Source organism: Mya arenaria, chromosome 13, assembly GCF_026914265.1.
Source record: "Mya arenaria isolate MELC-2E11 chromosome 13, ASM2691426v1".
Classification (NCBI taxonomy): Eukaryota; Metazoa; Mollusca; class Bivalvia; order Myida; family Myidae; genus Mya; species Mya arenaria.
Window position 1 is genome coordinate 57193190 of NC_069134.1, and position 17825 is coordinate 57211014.

The 17825-nt window shown below is 35.4% G+C and overlaps 1 protein-coding gene across 1 annotated transcript in view; it reads left to right on the forward strand.

The window, feature by feature from the left end:
- Positions 1-954: 954 nt before the first annotated feature.
- The window catches only part of LOC128215412 (uncharacterized), a 79713-nt gene continuing 62842 nt past the window's right edge, over positions 955-17825 (forward strand). The window contains exon 1 of the mRNA XM_052922097.1: positions 955-1104. The gene's annotated coding sequence lies outside the window, so the exon portion shown is untranslated. The remainder of the gene's footprint in view (positions 1105-17825) is intronic.

Here is a 17825-nt window from a genome sequence, read left to right on the forward strand (position 1 = left end):
CTCGATAATACTGGCTTTATCTTAAATGTAAGCTTCTTGAGTGAAATTCAGCTGAAAATTGGTGAAAATGTTCTACTTTCGTTTGTAAACATTGATGTGTTTGATGGGAGAATCGGTTTTATAACTCCATAAACAATATGTTTACAAAATAACCCAAATACGTGTGAAGATTAAACATATTTATATGGCACTGCATTCCCCGATTTCTCAAATAAGCCCTCATAATTGTGATATTAGATAAAATAACGAGTCATACTTATGTTTTACGATGATATCCGTTCTTTTGCTCTAGCTCGGAAGTGTCATTGGCTCCTTTTTATACACAGCTCCTAAAAGAGCTGGAGCCACTGTTTCGCACTCGTGGTGTAGAAAACCCCCAAAGAAACACTCTCAAAAATGGAAGAAAAAAGGATAACAGAACGCCCAAGATAAATATTTTTTGTCTGAGCATGACTATATTACATAAGTATGACTGCCTTGACGTCACCCTACTGTCGAGCAATTATTCCCATGTTTAATAATTTATTATCTTTGGCAGACTGTGTTCATTTTATTCTTAAAATAAAAGGAAGAGATAAAAAAAATCCAATCATTGTCTCTGATATTACATCATTACTATTTAATTGTTATAATAATTTATTTTGTAATATTTGCTATTCATTTTTCCGTTTCGTCTTGCAATCAGTGCTTCTATTGCGATGATGAGTTAGCCGCAGCTGTAGTAAATCACTACCAAGTTATATGAATATTGATCTCTCTGTTTATTACAGGTCTTAATACTGCAGGTAGTTTGTCACTGAGATTGGTATTAACTGGGTCATGTCCTTGTAAATCATACAGTCTCTTTCAATAAAATGTCATACATAGAAAATACCCCCATTTAAGTAGCAAATCTCTGTTTAGGTTTGTACAATGAAATTTAAACTCATAAGAGTAAACAGCGACCGGTGACTGTGCACTAACAAAACTATTTTATCAGTTTAAATTTAAACTAGAACGCTCAAATTGACTTACATTTTAGAAGCATGTAGTGAGATATTGATGACACTGTTAGGTTTTAGTGTTCGATAAAATTATAGTGGAAATATACCTTGACATTCTGTGGTGAGTTATATTTTATGTTCTTTAAATGGTGTGCTTTTATTTATGCATGGTTTTAAATACCTTTCTGATATCCTGTTGTTTTGTGTAAATAATCTAAACAGTGCTATTTATTTTATTATTAATGCCCTAGATTTAAAAATGCACCATCATGTGCTCACTGTTGAACTTTTGATATCATATTGCGGGTGTTTGAATTTTGAACTTTTTGTGTTGCCTATACGCAGCATGGCAAACATATAGGCGCTATGATAGGGATTACTTTGTTGTTGTTGTTGTTGTTGGCGTCACACTTTAGTTTCTAATGAATAACTTTTGAACGACTCGTCAGACGCCTAGCTAGGGTCAATTTGGGATTAGGCAGTTCATTGATGGACAGCATATTAACCCCTTTAGCCCCTACCCCCCTTTATTATTTTTTTTCATAATCGGGTTTTTGGTATGACAAAAACTTAATCTGTCAAAATTTCATTATGCAACTGCGTATTTGCGTAAAGTCAGCTATGCGCCTTCTTGTTGTTGAGTCTTCAAACTTGGTATGCACAATGGTCATGGTCAGTAGATGACCCCTATTAAATTTAGGGTCAATAGGTCAAAGGTCAAGGTCTAGAAAAATTGCCGTTGCTTTGGTTTTAGCCTACGGTGATAATAATGGGCACTAAGGTATCTTTTTTAACATTTGGATATTCATTATGTTCGCATAGAGGCGCAAAAACAAAAATCGTCAAAGACTCTGAAGCGGCTGTTTATATGGATTACTTTGGCTGATGATCGATAGTTTTATAAATACTTGGCCTAGAGTCCTCAATCTTGGTCATGACAGGAAACACATCCCATTCGCAGAATTCTAGTTTAATATCATGCTGCACATTTTTCCCGAGTGATGCCGGCAATTATCCACGACCTGGCTGTCACCATCATTAGTGATTGTTTCGTGTAATCAATGATTATGCTATGATCTGACAATGTTACCTGGGGTGAGTTGCACGAAAGAACCCCAGAAAAGCAATACTTGTGAACTTAAGTGTTTTTCTGCGTTTAAAAGCGTGTTCTATTTCACATATAATTACTGTTAACTTTTATCAAAAAGAGCTAGATAGGTTTTACTATGCCTTAGAGACTAAGGGCCTTTGGAATTGTGAAAATAGCCTTAAAATGCCTAAAATTGAGAATTTACCATAGTATATTTTAAACAAAGAAACAAAGATTTTTAAGATTTGGGGTTTGAAGAATTTTAGGAGAATTATACTGCATTTTGACATATCTGTTCTAGCTGACCCCATTTTCCGGTTGAAAAAACATGGCGCCTTCAGAGAATTCCTTTGAATTTATAAGTCATTTTAGATGGAAATTAGTTTAAAAATTATATATTTTACAATGATTGTGAAGGAAGATATGATAACTTATACTTAGTAAATCTCGTTGGCATGATGTTGCGCGAAAGTGTGGTGTTGTGGGTGAAACTGGAGTACTTGGAGAAAAACCATTTGTCCGTCTTTGTGACCATTCAACCAAACTCTTATTCACCAAGACTGGGAATCAAACCCAGGTTGCCTTGGTGACAAGCAAGTGCCCTAACCACTGGGCTAACCGGACAAGCAGATTGAAATTGTCCATGCAACGCCATGATATGAAAAAGCATCACCCATCCCCTCCAGGCAGCTTCTATGTTTACAATTATTGTTGCATAGAAGTTCACTACAGAGACCAGCTGACTTTTTAATGAAAAAGAGATACAGTCAAACTCTGTTGGCTAACTCCCATCTCTTTACCTTGAGCCTTTGAAAATTTGAGCCAAGCGGGAATGTTTACCTTCAGTATAAAGAAATCAGTCCTTTACAAGTAACGTCTAGTTTGAGCCAAAGAGGAATTTGAGCCAAGCAAGTCCGAGCCAATGGGGTTTGACTGTATCTTATGTTTAAGTTACTAACTTGGCTTCAGAAATTATGAAACAAGGCTTTATTATGGAAAACTAAATTATGTGCATTTATTACCCAACACTTGTATTTGCCCTTGCAGGCTTGTACTTATAATCCAACCACATGTATTTTTTTAGCTGTCATTCAACATTGTCGCTATCTTGGTATACATGTTGCCAGAGATATTTACACATAAATATAACGAGGCCTTCATAATTCTTGTGTTATGCTCCTTTTGAGGGAAAAAAATGAGCAACATGGTGTTTACTCAGCGGCCCTCTTGTTTATCTTCTTTGGTGATGTATATAATGCACAAGATAAAATTTATCAATGATCAAAAGCCATTTTTACTCATATCATTGTGTATATTTTGTAAACTGTTTAAAACAAAATAAACTTTGTTCTGTCCTGTAATTAACACAGACTTACACTGATATTTATTTATACATTTGCAGAACAAACTCATTTGAAAGCTGTTACAGCATTTTTATGTAAAATATTGCAGATTATTCACGATCGATTTAGCAAAGGTAATAACATCGATGTATGTTCATTACAGAAAAGGCAGTTCACTGACTTAGCGTTTATGTTGTTGACTTGAAAATCCAGCTGTTTTCTGTCATCTTTAACCTAAAAATATTGCCAGCTCCGTCTAAATATATAGATTATAAATAAGAAATATTACACACCACTGAGGGTCATATGACATTATAAGGACTGGCCAGTCAGCCCCCGAAGGTGTATATGGACCGAGGCTGACCGGCCCAACCCCCATGCATGTGCTTTGCAATATTCAAGGGCTTTTTAAGGAGTAATCTGTACATAAGAGCATTACGCAGTATGGAGAAACTTAAAAAAGGCAGTATTTGGTATGCATGTGTTATGAACTATTTGTAATGTAGGATTTAGATGTTAAAAGTATAGTTGTTTAATTGTTTTCAGTACGTAACTTTGGGTCAATTAATGATTCACAACGAAAAATCAGCAGGGAAAATCAACTTTGCCATGTGATTCAACATGGAAATTAGCCATAGCCATTTGTTTTACCCTGTCAAAGAGTGGAAAATAAAATTTGGCCTTGTTTTTCACCATTGAAAATAGACTGGGCCATGTTTTTCTCTTCAGTAAATAGACTTGGCCATGTTTTTCTTCTCAGTAAAAAGACCTGGCCATGTTTTTAAACTTCGGAAAATAGACTTGGCCATGTTTTTCACGCCGGAAAATAGACCTGGCCATGTTATTCACTTTGGAAATAGACCTGGCCATGTTATTCACTTTGGAAAATAGGCTTGGCCATGTTATTCACTTTGGAAAGTAGACTTGGCAATGATTATCTCTTTGGAAAGTAGACATGGATATGTTTATCACTCTGGAAAAAAGACTTGACCAAATTTTTCGCTTTTCAGTAATTAGACTAGGCCATGTTTTTAACTTCGAAAAATAGACATGGCCATGTTTTTCGCTTTGGAAAATAGACCTGAAGATGTTTTTCACTTCTTAGTTAATAGACTTGGCTATGTTTTCACTCTGGAAAATAGACTTATGGCCATGTTTTTAGCTTCAGTAAATAGACCTTGCCTTGTTTTTCTCTTTGGAAAATAGACATTGCAATGTCTTTTACTTTGGAAAATAGACTTGGCCAATTTTTTCACTTTTCAGTTATTAAGCTAGGCCAATGTAACTTTGGAAAATAGACTTGGAGATGTTTTTCACTTCTTAGTAAATAGACCTGGCCATGCTTTTCACTCTGGAAAATAGACTTGGCCATTTTTTCACTCCGGAAAATAGACTTGGCCATTTTTTCACTCCGAAAAATAAACTTGGCCAAGATTTTCACTCCAAAAATGATGAATTATCGGTGTCAGACCAATTCTTAATGACAAATTTGTTTGTTTCGAGGAAATACTGTATTTTTGCGGATTTTGGGAGAATCTGGTGTCTAGTCCCTTTAACATTTCATCCAAATTTTAAAAGTGCTAATAAGTTCATATGAGGATTTTTTTTACGTGCATTATCATGTGAAAGTTGCTCTACATTATTGTATAACTAGTGATTAAGAACAGGTATACTATATTGTCCTATTATTTGGACAATTCCCTATAATGATTCTTTATCAAAGTTCTACTGAAATTTTCTAACATTGGTAGTTTGAACATTGGTAGTTTGATTTGTTTTTCTAAATTGTATTGCTGTATGTTAAGAACAGACAATTTTTTTATTATTATTATTATTTATTTATATAAATATATATATTTTTTTGTTAATGAATACCAGCTCAGGGCTTTTTCATTTTTTTAAGAAAGTTCCAAAATTTAGCTACTCTCCAAATGAACAAGTCTATTTTTCCCAAATTAAATTAAGATACTTTAATGTCTCCCATTTATTTTCAAACGTTAAATCCTTGTGTGGATGTTAAAATAGTTTTGTTTGTTTCTATTTGTCAATCTTTAATTAATTTGAAGAAATGTCCTTGAAGTCAATTATAAATTATGCGCAACAGTGGTAAAATTTTCCACATTTGAAACGTTCATTCATTAATATTTCTAAAATTGACAAAAGATATGTGTCTGACATAGAGCAGATTATTCGTTATTTTAAGACAGGTTTTTTTCCATCTTTGTTCCTATAATAACACTATGCTGGTGTATTTTTTGAGAGGCCCAGAGAACCTGCACCTTTTAGTTTAAGCATTATATATTTTACAACGATTGTGAAGAAAGTTATGATAACTTATGTTAAGTCACTCTCTTTGGCACGATGTTGTGTGAGAGTGTGGTCTTGTGTTGTGGGGGAAACCGGAGTGCCCGGAGAAAACCAACTTGTCTGGCTTGGTGACCAGTAACCAAACTCACATGGCGCAGGCCGGGAATCTAACCAGGGTGGCCTTGGTGAGAAGCAATTGGGGTAATAGCAACTTTTGGAGCTCAAACTCATGATCTCTTGGAAGAGATAGGCCCCTTTACCTCAAAAGCTAAATTTTAGCAGTCACTGGCTAGAATTATATGAAAATTTTCAGGAAGCTTGCAAAAATATTAAGACGCATTCGTAGAATTAGACTTTTGGGTGAACAAACTGGAATACTTGCACCAGCACCAACATTTTCAACTAGCCTGGCGACCCCGATTCAATAAAGATCATAAGGCTTAAAATTGTTTGGCTTAAGATCGTAAGTTTCTAGACGTCTCCTCATTTTTGGTGTCAACAGCGTTTCAATATAATATCGTAGGGACATTTAGCATAATTATAGCTTCTGCTCATTTCATTTCAGGTGTCAATGAGCACTCTTAATCATCAGTAAAGTCTATGACTAAGAGAATTCTTATCCTAGATTCTGAGCAAGCTTGCAGGTATTTTACCTGATTGCAGGGCTTCCAGGGTTGAGCTAATGAGTATCTCTTCTCTACTATTAAATACCAATATGGCTTATATAATTTCATTGTTCCGTTCTTGAGCCTATGGCTGCAAACTTGAAACACATAGGTTAAAGCTGCACCCTCACAGCTTGACAACTTTGACATTGGTTTTGTCGCCGATTTTTACTTTAATCGGTGCTTTTAATTATTTGGTATTTTACTTATTAAGGAATTGTTTCCTTTTCTTTCCGCTGCCACCATCCAATATATCATTGGAAAAACAATTAAAACCATTAAGTGTCTAACATTTTATTTCTACACACATACACAAAGTCTTGATTAATATATACAGTTTAAAAATACATCTATTTAATTAAGTCCAAAATTCATTCTCTAATTTCTACTTAGTCTCTCTCCTCATCTCAATCTCTCATCTCAACTCCCCCTTTCCTCAGAAAGGCTCGGTTTATATATCCAGTTTTAAACGGACAGTGGCCGAAGAAATGCGGACAGTATTACATAATAATGGCCCCGAGAAAAGTGGACACTCTGGCCGAAGAAAGCCGAACACTATGGCCGAAGAAAGCCGGACACTATGGCCGAAGAAAGCCGGACAATATCATATAATACTGCATAACATTGACTGAGGCCACTGAATACACAAATGCATGATTAATATTCTCTCTAGAGACCTGGGAAGGATAAGAGTGGCAGAAAGTAGACATTACAGCTACTACTCAGAAGCTTATACTGATATTTTAGATAACACCATCTGTGCATAATAATTGTAAATTTTTGGTTTTGCTGTCTGTTTTTCAAAACAAAATGTTATGGTAACCTTATACATGTATCTTTGGCTGCTGTTTTCAGTGAAAAATGAATGGATCACTTTTTGGCTTAGTTGTCTGTTTATTTTTAAAAATGTAATGGTATCTTTATGGATTTCTTTGTGGTATTTGTTGCTATGTGTTTTTGGTATTATATTTTATCTGCGTTGTTGTCATTATTATCCCCCGCCTTGAATAGGCGAGGGGATATAGTAATGGAAGGCGCGATTCGTTGCGTGCGTGTGTGCGTCCGTCCCACATTCATTTCTTTGCATCTCCTCTTACGTTATTGCCCTTTCTTAATTTTACGCATTTCTTATGTTCCTGAGAATTTACTACCCTTACCATTGATTGGCTTTTGTTACAAAAAATGCAGCTGTCTGTGACTGCTCTTGTTTCAAGGAAAAATGTTACGTAAAACTTTTGGTTTCAATGTCTGTTTTTTAATATCAAATGTTTGGTAATTGTCTGGCTTCGTTACAATTTTTTTCATTGTAATATTCTGACTCCATTATTGCTTTTTTCGATGAAAGTAATGGTAACTTTTTTTGCTTCGTTGTCTGTATTTTTGATGGAAAAGGTCATGGAAACGTTTTGGCCTCTGTTTGTTTTTGTATAAAAAATATGATATACTTGTGTAAACTAAGAACAGTCTCATTAGGGAGTGCAAAACATTGATTCCATTGAAATACAGATCCATTTATGTTACTCCTATGTTAATGCAATAAGTACATTAATCCCTGATCAAAGGACTTATATACTGTATATTGCTTCCTTTTTACATGGTTTTAATATTCGCAATTTTTCAAGAATCTCTCAGGTTTGGATTTATGAACCTTTCAATATATCAATTTTACTGATGTTTGTTCATGTGGAATAGTGATGTCTAAAATATTAAGCCCAGTCAAAATACTCTAAACAATTTTAAGAGTGCTGAAAAAATGATCTTGCCATATTGATATTGTACAGTTTTCTTTCAGAAGTACTGGCAGCTTTCTCCCTAATTCATCAGCAATAATTACCATGATATCAAATGTCAATATTTTGACAACACTTGTATAATTTCCATCAAGGTTAATATAGTTATACCCACGCGGATAACTCACAATTGGTCCTATTTGTTGATAGAAGCAAACAGTCAACATGGTGAAATACTCAGGCAGATGCAAATTAATCTGACTTATATCAAATTAAAAGACCAGTGGAGCCACACAAATCTCACAGTTTGGACCCTTTGTTCCTCAAATGTCAGTATCTGATAAAGTTAATTCCTTTATCTTTTCCTAAGCTATGCCAAAAAAACAACCCTGTCACACTAGGGCCGATGGCATCCAAGAAAAAAAATTTGGACATGCCCAAAACAAACGCTGTCGCTCAGCGTTCTGATAAGAGGGCAGTGGATTTGCTGTGAGGTCACCTTAGCAGCACAGTAAGTAAGGTCTCCTTTAAGGCCACAGGATCACCACGGGCGTGCATATAGGTCATAGTGTGATGGCAATAGTTATTGGTGGCGCTAGCACAGCGACTGAATGACGTTCTCTAAGATAACACTGCGTCTCTTCTGCACTTGTTTGGTATGTCTATGGTGCTAAAAAGAAGTTTTATTTTTCTTACTGCGCTCTATCAATGATTGTACGGAGCGGCTAAGTAACTTACCTAAGATAGACCTATCACTACCAAACATACTGCTCTTCAACACAGCCTAAAGCTAAGCCTGTCTCAACCAAAGGCAGACAATTTCTAAGCACAATTACTCCCCTTCTGTGTCTAACCCATTTACTACTCTTTGTAAATGTAAAAGGCAGGTCATTGTCTTATCCCTGTAAAGTGAAGGTCAGTGTCTAAAAGGTCCTCTCTTCTATCTCTGCAAAATGTTGGCGAGTGTCATACACAATTTCTCACCTTTATCCCTGTAAGAGGCAGGTCAGTATCTTACAAATTTATTCCCCTTTATCTCTGTAAAGTGCAGGTCAGTGTCTAACACATTTACATCCCTTTATCCCTGTAAACTGAAGGTCATTGTCTTACACATTTACTCCCCTTTATCCCTGTAAGAGGCAGGTCAATGTCTTACACATTTACTCCCCTTTGTCCCTGTAAGAGGCAGGTCAATGTCTTAACACATTTGCTCCCCTTTATCTCTGTAAAGTGCAGGTCAGTGTCCAACCCATTTACTCCCCTTTATCCCTGTAAAATGCAGGTCAGTGTCTTACAAATTTACTCCCCTTTATCTCTGTAAAGTGCAGGTCAGTGTCTTACAAATTTACTCCCCTTTATTACTGTAAAATGCAGGTCAGTGTCTTACACAATTACTCCCCTTTATCACTGTAAAATGCTGTTCAGTTTCTAACACATTTACTTCCCTTTATCTTTGTAAAAAGCAGATCAGTGTCTAACACATTTACTAACCATTACTAACCTTTATCCCTGTAAAATGCAGGTCAATGTCTAACACATTTACTTTCCTTTGTCCCTGTAAGAGGCAGGTCAATGTCTTACACATTTACTCACCTTTATCTCTGTAAAGTGCAGGTCAGTATCTTACAAATTTACTCCCCTTTATCTCTGTAAAATGCAGTTCAGTGTCTTACACATTTACTCTCCTTTATCACTGTAAAGTGCAGGTCAGTGTCTTACACATTTACTCTCCTTTATCCCAGTAAAATGCAGGTCAGTGTCTAACACATTTACTTTCCTTTGTCCCTCTAAGAGGCAGGTCAATGTCTTACACATTTACTCACCTTTATCTTTGTAAAGTGCAGGTCAGTATCTTACAAATTTATTCCCCTTTATCTCTGTAAAATGCAGTTCAGTGTTTAACACATTTACTTCCCTTTATCTCTGTAAAATGCAGGCCAGTGTCTTACCCATTTACTCCTCTTTATCACTGTAAAATGCAGTTCAGTGTTTAACACATTTACATCCCTTTATCTCTGTAAAATGCAGGCCAGTGTCTTACCCATTTACTCCTCTTTATCACTGTAAAATGCAGTTCAGTTTCTAACACATTTACTTCCCTTTATCTTTGTAAAAAGCAGATCAGTGTCTAACACATTTACTAACCATTATCTCTGTAAAATGAAGGTCAGTGTCTTACACATTTACTCCCCTTTATCTCTGCAAAAGTCAGGTTAGAGTCTAGCACATTTACTTCCCTTTATCTCTGTAAAATGCAGGCCAGTGTCTTACCCATTTACTCCCCTTTATCTCTGTAAAATGCAGTTCAGTGTTTAACACACCGTATTATATCATGCATAGGACGCACTTTTTTACCCCCAATTCTCGTCTTAAAAATTGCCTGCGTCCTTTCTATGCTATTAGAATTTCATCTGGGTTTTTTCAAGTCCATTTCAGGTCGAAAATATCGGACCGGGGAAGAACGCGGTAATAGTAAGTATCTGTACTGCGTCACCGAAAAGAACAACTGACATAGGTAAAATCATGCAAGTGAACACATGCAGAAATATATTGAATGTTTACTTTAAAATGATTTATTGAGAAATAAATTGAAAAAAACACGAGTGTTTACTTTTTTATAAAAGGGACGCTACTCACAAAATCTCGATGTGAGTCAGCACTTTAACTGGATTGAGTTATAACGGTAACGGAAATCGGGAAAGGAGGTAAATATCAATTAATCGTTGTTTATGATTTTAATGTTTCGATATTTTACAAAACATTTTGTATGTAACTGTTTTAAAAAATTGATAAAGGAATGTGCATAACGCAAAGTAGCATTATTGTCACTATCAAATCTTTTCAAATGTGCGAAGGTGTGAAAAACACCCGCTGTCTGTCATTAGAAAAACATCAATAGAACAAACTATTGTGATGGTAATACCTTATGGTTGTTTGTTCGCACTTTACCCGATGTGCCTTCCGCTGGCAAGGCTAATTACCGACACTTAATTATGCCGACATGCTTTAATCCGCACAGCGACAAGCCTTATCAAAACAATCATCAGTTTTGTTGCGATTGCAACGGTTGCAACTGTTGACTGTCATTCAGAAGGCATGTCGAGACAATTGCAACGGTTGCAACGGTTGACTGTCAGTCGGGACTATTACGGTATTTGTATAAGTCTTATAATATGCGTAAATGTTCTCAAAATGTCAAGACATATATCATTGTTGTGTACGCTAAATTACCAAAATACGACGATAATTATCGAAATACACAAGACAGTTATCAAAATATGCCTCATATACAATTTTTTGTTTGTTTTTTACTTCAATATATATGTTATAAATACTTGACCAACCTCAATTTTTCGGCTCCGATTTTGACATTTTTCCGCTGCGTCCTATCTTATATATTAAGGGTTTTTACCCGTTTTCTCAACTATTTTTTTGCCTGCGTCCTATCTATGCTAGCGTCCTATACATGATATAATACGGCATTTACTTCCCTTTATCTCTATAAAATGCAGGCCAGTGTCTTACCCATTTACTCCCCTTTATCACTGTAAAATGCAGTTCAGTTTCTAACACATTTACTTCCCTTTATCTCTGTAAAAAGCAGATCAGTGTCTAACACATTTACTAACCTTTATCTCTGTAAAATGAAGGTCAGTGTCTTACACATTTACTCCCCTTTATCTCTGCAAAAGTCAGGTTAGAGTCTAGCACATTTACTTCCCTTTATCTCTGTAAAATGCAGGCCAGTGTCTTACCCATTTACTCCCCTTTATCTCTGTAAAATGCAGTTCAATGTCTAACACATTTACTTCCCTTTATCTCTGTAAAATGCAGGCCAGTGTCCAACACAATTACTCCCCTTTATCTCAGTTAAATGCAGTTCAGTGTAACACATTTATTCCCCTTTATCTCTGTCCTTTTTATTACTGCAAAAAAATCTTACACAGTTAATTCCCTTTATTTTTCAAAATACATGCCACAGTTACTCCCCTTCATCTCTGCTAAAGGACAGGCTGTTCTTAAATAAAGACCAATATGTGTTGGTCAGCCATGGAGAATAAAACAAGTTACTTTACAGCATCCATATAATAATAAGTTTTCAGAAAAGCTTACATATATAACTATATTTCTATGACAAAAGATCAAAGAAAACTGATGCTGATATAAATGTTTTTAATGCCATTTGGTATTTTGTCATCATATTTCTCATGAATACTGTAAGCCTGATTAAAACTTAAACCAAATTTGATAATTTGCATATATTAATGAACAAAATGGCCTACTTCTACATGGAGTCCTGACGGGCACCACAAGTCATTTATTGTCCCCCGTTTAATTGTGTGTCAGTTTATACCCTGGTCATAAACTTGGGAGGCTGAAATTAAGGGCTGCTGTCAGGGTTATTTATTAATGGACATCAAGAATAGGAGGCAAATACCCTCTAATTAGTCAGAAGTAAAGAACTGGATTGCTGGAAAAATCAATGAGAGGAAATAAAATGTCTCTGGATTAGTAACTGTCTGACAGACATGACTTGTATAACAACTGTTTGATCATTGAGAGTTCCAATGTTTTTAGCTTGCAATTGATCATTGTTCGCATAATTTAGATTTGATTCATTTATTTATCTGCTGATGTTTTCCTGCATTGCAGGATTTTTCCTTTTAGACTGCAATATAAATTGAAAATTGAGATATGTCTCCTAAATTGCTTTTTAGATTGGAATATAAATTGAAATTTGAGATATGCATACTTAATTTTAATGTTAGCCATTACAATGAAACCTTGATACATATTAACATGAAACTTGGTACACATGGTCACCTTGACAATACACACATATACAGCAAGTCCCATAACTCTGGCTAAAGTAATTATTGAGTTATCCTCCATTGATCAACCGAAAGGTGCTACCCTGACTTTCGTCGCTGTTATGTCCTGTTTTATACATGTCTGTCTCAGTTTCTGGGCTATTTAATAATCCTGAATTAGACCTAAAATATAACTTCTTCTGGGACACGTCACCCCACCCTACCAACAATAAAGGCGCTGAACTTATTGTTTTTATAGTGTTTTGGTTAAAAAAGTAATAAAATTTTTGTGTGTTTTAATATGTAGTTTAAAAAGCTTTATACTGAATACTTTAACACCATTTTCCAATGATGACAATAAGGTTCGTACATAATTCAAGCCTTAAAAAAATATATATATATAAAAAAACACATAAAAAAACCCCTACTTTAACCCTACCTGATTTTGGACAAGATGTAGCCATGTTTTAGACATTTTTTATAGGCCTTAAGGATTTATGCTGTAAAGTACTGACAACAATTTATTTCATGGCAGACAGATTCAAATTATGAAAATATGTCAAATTGGACCAATTTACCCCCATGTCTGATGCTTCTTATAAATTACATGAACATTGTCACAATTGTCTTTATGAATTGTTTATGTGTTGGAATAATAGTTAGTAATTTTGCTGTGAAAATAAAAAAATAACATCCATGAGACCACAATCAAAAAATATTTTGTTTGATGTGTCCCAAAAGAATGTTAGACCTGAAAGTGTTTTTAACCCTTAGTGTGTAACCTGATACAAGTCCAGATATTTTCCGACCGTGATATTTACCAGGGGATGTTCACCAACTTGATTTCAACTTCAGTTCTTGGACCAACTTACCATATCAGTTCATAAAAATCCTTAAGGTTTTTGTACAGGCAATTTTGTTTAAGGAATTAACAAAAACAACAATGAAAAATGAACCAAAACCTAAAATGGTTGGTATATATATATTTCATATGATATTTCAAACAATTATTTCTGGCCTTTATCAGAGCTGATAAAATTAAAATCAAGGCATGTAATGGCTTTCTCATACAGTTCTTTGGGTGGTCTTAACTTTGAATACAAGGCCAGCAATTGCTTCCTCATACCATTCTTTGGGTGGTCTTAACTTTGAATACAAGGCCAGCAATGGCTTCTGCCTACGTTTTTTGGGGTGTCTTTTAAATTTGAATACAAGGCCAGCAATGGCTTCTTCCTACAGTTCTCTTGGTGGTCTTTTAACTTTGAATACAAGGCCAGCAAGGGCTTCTTCCTACGGTTCTCTTGGTGGTCTTTTAACTTTGAATACAAGGCCAGCAATGGCTTCTTCCTACAGTTCTCTTGGTGGTCTTTTAACTTTAAATACAAGGCCAGCAATGGCTTCTTCCTACAGTTCTCTTGGTTGTCTTTTTACTTTGAATATAAGGCCAGCAATGGCTTCTTCCTATGGTTCTCTTGGTGGTTTAACTTTGAATACAAGGCCAGCAAAGGCTCCCTCATACAGTTCTTTGGGTGGTCTTATCTCTGAATACAAGGCCAGCAACGGCTCCCTCATAGAGTTTTCTTGGTGGTCTTAACTTTAAATTAGAGATGCAAACGAATGGCAAAATTGATATTCGAATATTCGGTAATTCTTTCGATCGAATATTCGAATATTCGATAACCAAAATACATCTTTTCAAAGTTGTATTTAACTATTATTATCATTCGCTTAAGTAATAGCCAATTCATTTTGATCCTTCTTTGTCGTAGCAAATACGCGCGGCGGACCCTTATTTCCCCATATGAGTCTCTGAAATTCCCCATTTTTATATAGAAAACGGTAATTCATTATGAACAATCAAAAATCGAATAATTCCGCTGCCTTCATATTGTGAAACAATGTGAAATTAGATGGATTCCTAATCATATGGCGTAATGAGCCAATTGAGGGTCTTTCCGTAGGACGAGCAGTCTCGTTCTGGGATAGACCTCTACCTTATATACCAAACCAACTCGGGAACTAGTAAAATGATAAAACGAAACATATATCAATTTGATTCTTTTACATCAATAGAGGCAATATATCCTAAAACGCTATACTATACAGTAACATTTCAAAGCAAGAACAGTGCATCGAAACATGGAAAACAGTTAACAGCACATACATGTATCTGCATTATTGTAGCAAATGCCATACATAGTATCACGGCAATTTGAGCAATGTTGCATAGCTTAATCTGCAACCAAGACAGCACATTAGTGTGAACCAAGATAGCACATCAGTGTGAACCAAGACAGCACATTAGTGTGAAGGCCGTTTCCTTAAATCCTTAATTGGCAAAGGCATTGGTGTCACTTGTCCAATAGCAAGTTGTAAAATTACGGGGACTTTTTATAGTACCCGGCGATATGTCCCTAAATGACATATGACGCGTGTTTAGTGTATTGTCATCACATTCACACCTCTGGCATTAGGGGCCAATCATTGTAAAAACATGACAAAAGAACTAAATACACAATTGCAGCCTTGTAGGTCAAAGTTTTTTTTTATTTTATTTATTCAACATTTTTTTCGAATATTCGAATAACGATTTTGCCATTCGAATACCAAACGTTTGATCGAATATTCGAATATTCGAATATTCGTTTGCATCCCTACTTTAAATACAAGGCCAGCAATGGCTTCTTCCTATGTTTCTCTTGGTGGTCTTTTAACTTTAAATACAATGCCAGCAATAGCTTCTTCCTACGTTTTTCTTGGTGGTCTTTTAACTTTGAATACAAGGCCAGCAATGGCTTCTTCCTATGGTTCTCTTGGTGGTTTTTTAACTTTGAATACAAGGCCAGCAATGGCTTCTTCCTACGTTTCTCTTGTTGTCTTTTAACTTTAAATACAAGGCCAGCAATGGCTTCTTCCTACATTTCTCTTGGTGGTCTTTTAACTTTGAATACAAGGCCAGCAAGGGCTTCTTCCTACGGTTCTCTTGGTGGTCTTTTAACTTTGAATACAAGGCCAGCAATGGCTTCTTCCTACAGTTCTCTTGGTGGTCTTTTAACTTTAAATACAAGGCCAGCAATGGCTTCTTCCTACAGTTCTCTTGGTTGTCTTTTTACTTTGAATATAAGGCCAGCAATGGCTTCTTCCTATGGTTCTCTTGGTGGTTTAACTTTGAATACAAGGCCAGCAATGGCTCCCTCATACAGTTCTTTGGGTGGTCTTATCTCTGAATACAAGGCCAGCAACGGCTCCCTCATAGAGTTTTCTTGGTGGTCTTAACTTTAAATACAAGGCCAGCAATGGCTTCTTCCTACGTTTCTCTTGGTGGTCTTTTAACTTTAAATACAATGCCAGCAATAGCTTCTTCCTACGTTTTTCTTGGTGGTCTTTTAACTTTGAATACAAGGCCAGCAATGGCTTCTTCCTATGGTTCTCTTGGTGGTTTTTTAACTTTGAATACAAGGCCAGCAATGGCTTCTTCCTACGTTTCTCTTGTTGTCTTTTAACTTTAAATACAAGGTCAGCAATGGCTTCTTCCTACATTTCTCTTGGTGGTCTTTTAACTTTGAATACAAGACCAGCAATGGCTTCTTCCTACAGTTCTCTTGGTGGTCTTTTAACTTTGAATACAAGGCCAGCAATGGCTTCTATCTACAGTTCTCTTGATGGTCTTTTAACTTTGAATACAAGGCCAGCAATGGCTTCTTCCCTTGTTATTTTGGGTGGTCTTAACTTTGAATACAAGGCCAGCAATGGCTTCTTCCTACGTTTTTTTGGGTGGTCATAACTTTAAAAAGAAGATGAGCTTCCTCATACAATGCTTCTGTCGCACACATCTAACCCTACAGGCCATTCTATTGATTTATCGTTTCAAATTTAAAAAAAAATCCTTTAGTTTAAGATTGATTATTGTCCAAGTAATGTAGTATGTTATTCTCTTGACATAAGCCTTAGATAACATCTATCCCACACACATTAATTTTGATGTTTAGAGGAATTCAAAGTTTGAAAATGTGACGGAAATTGGATCTAAATGAAAGCTTACAGCTAATAAATCATTTTGATAACTGTGACCGGCAAACTAATGTCAGTAGCAGAATATTAAAAGCCATGCTTTCATGGCCCTATGGATATTGACGTCTAATTGTTTTCCAATACCGAAATGTCTACAGCATCATAGAAATGTGACAAAAGCAAAGTATCAATGCTCCGGCATTGTTTATTGAATGCTACGGAGGGAAATAGCTTTTCGAGTGTTGAGAACTGTAGACCTACAAATAGACGTGATTAAGGTTTTTCATTTGCAGTAATGGACCCTTAGTCTGAGCTTGAAATAGCAGCTGTTTCATTTACAAGCAGAAGTATTATATTCGGCAATTTAGTCATTTGTTTGTCAAGTGTCATTTGCAAAAACTGTCAGCTGTTTAGGTGTGTATTTATGGAAAATGATTGTGAGTATATTATTGTTGTAATTTTTTCATTAAATTTAAAATGATTTAAATTTTATTTTGCAGATGATATATTTATATATATATATATATAATGATTTGTGTGCATTGTGCAGCTATTTCCTTTTTGCCACAGATACCAGCCTAGGGGCATTTTCATTGAACGGATTTTAGGCATGACTTCAATGTCTAAAATCTGATTAAACGCCACATTAATGGCAATTTTTATACATCAACTCAAAATTATATCCTCCACTTTGTGTTCATTTTCAGTGCTGGCTTAAGTTCAATTTAAACAAAAAAGTAGCAAAATTAATTAATGAAACTATGGTACTAAAATAATTTCAATTAAAGACTAAGATCTCTTATGATTGAGCCTTTTGGTTACCTATTACAGGACCTTTCACAGATTTTATGTGGGCATCATTTTTTTTTTAATTATTTAAATTGA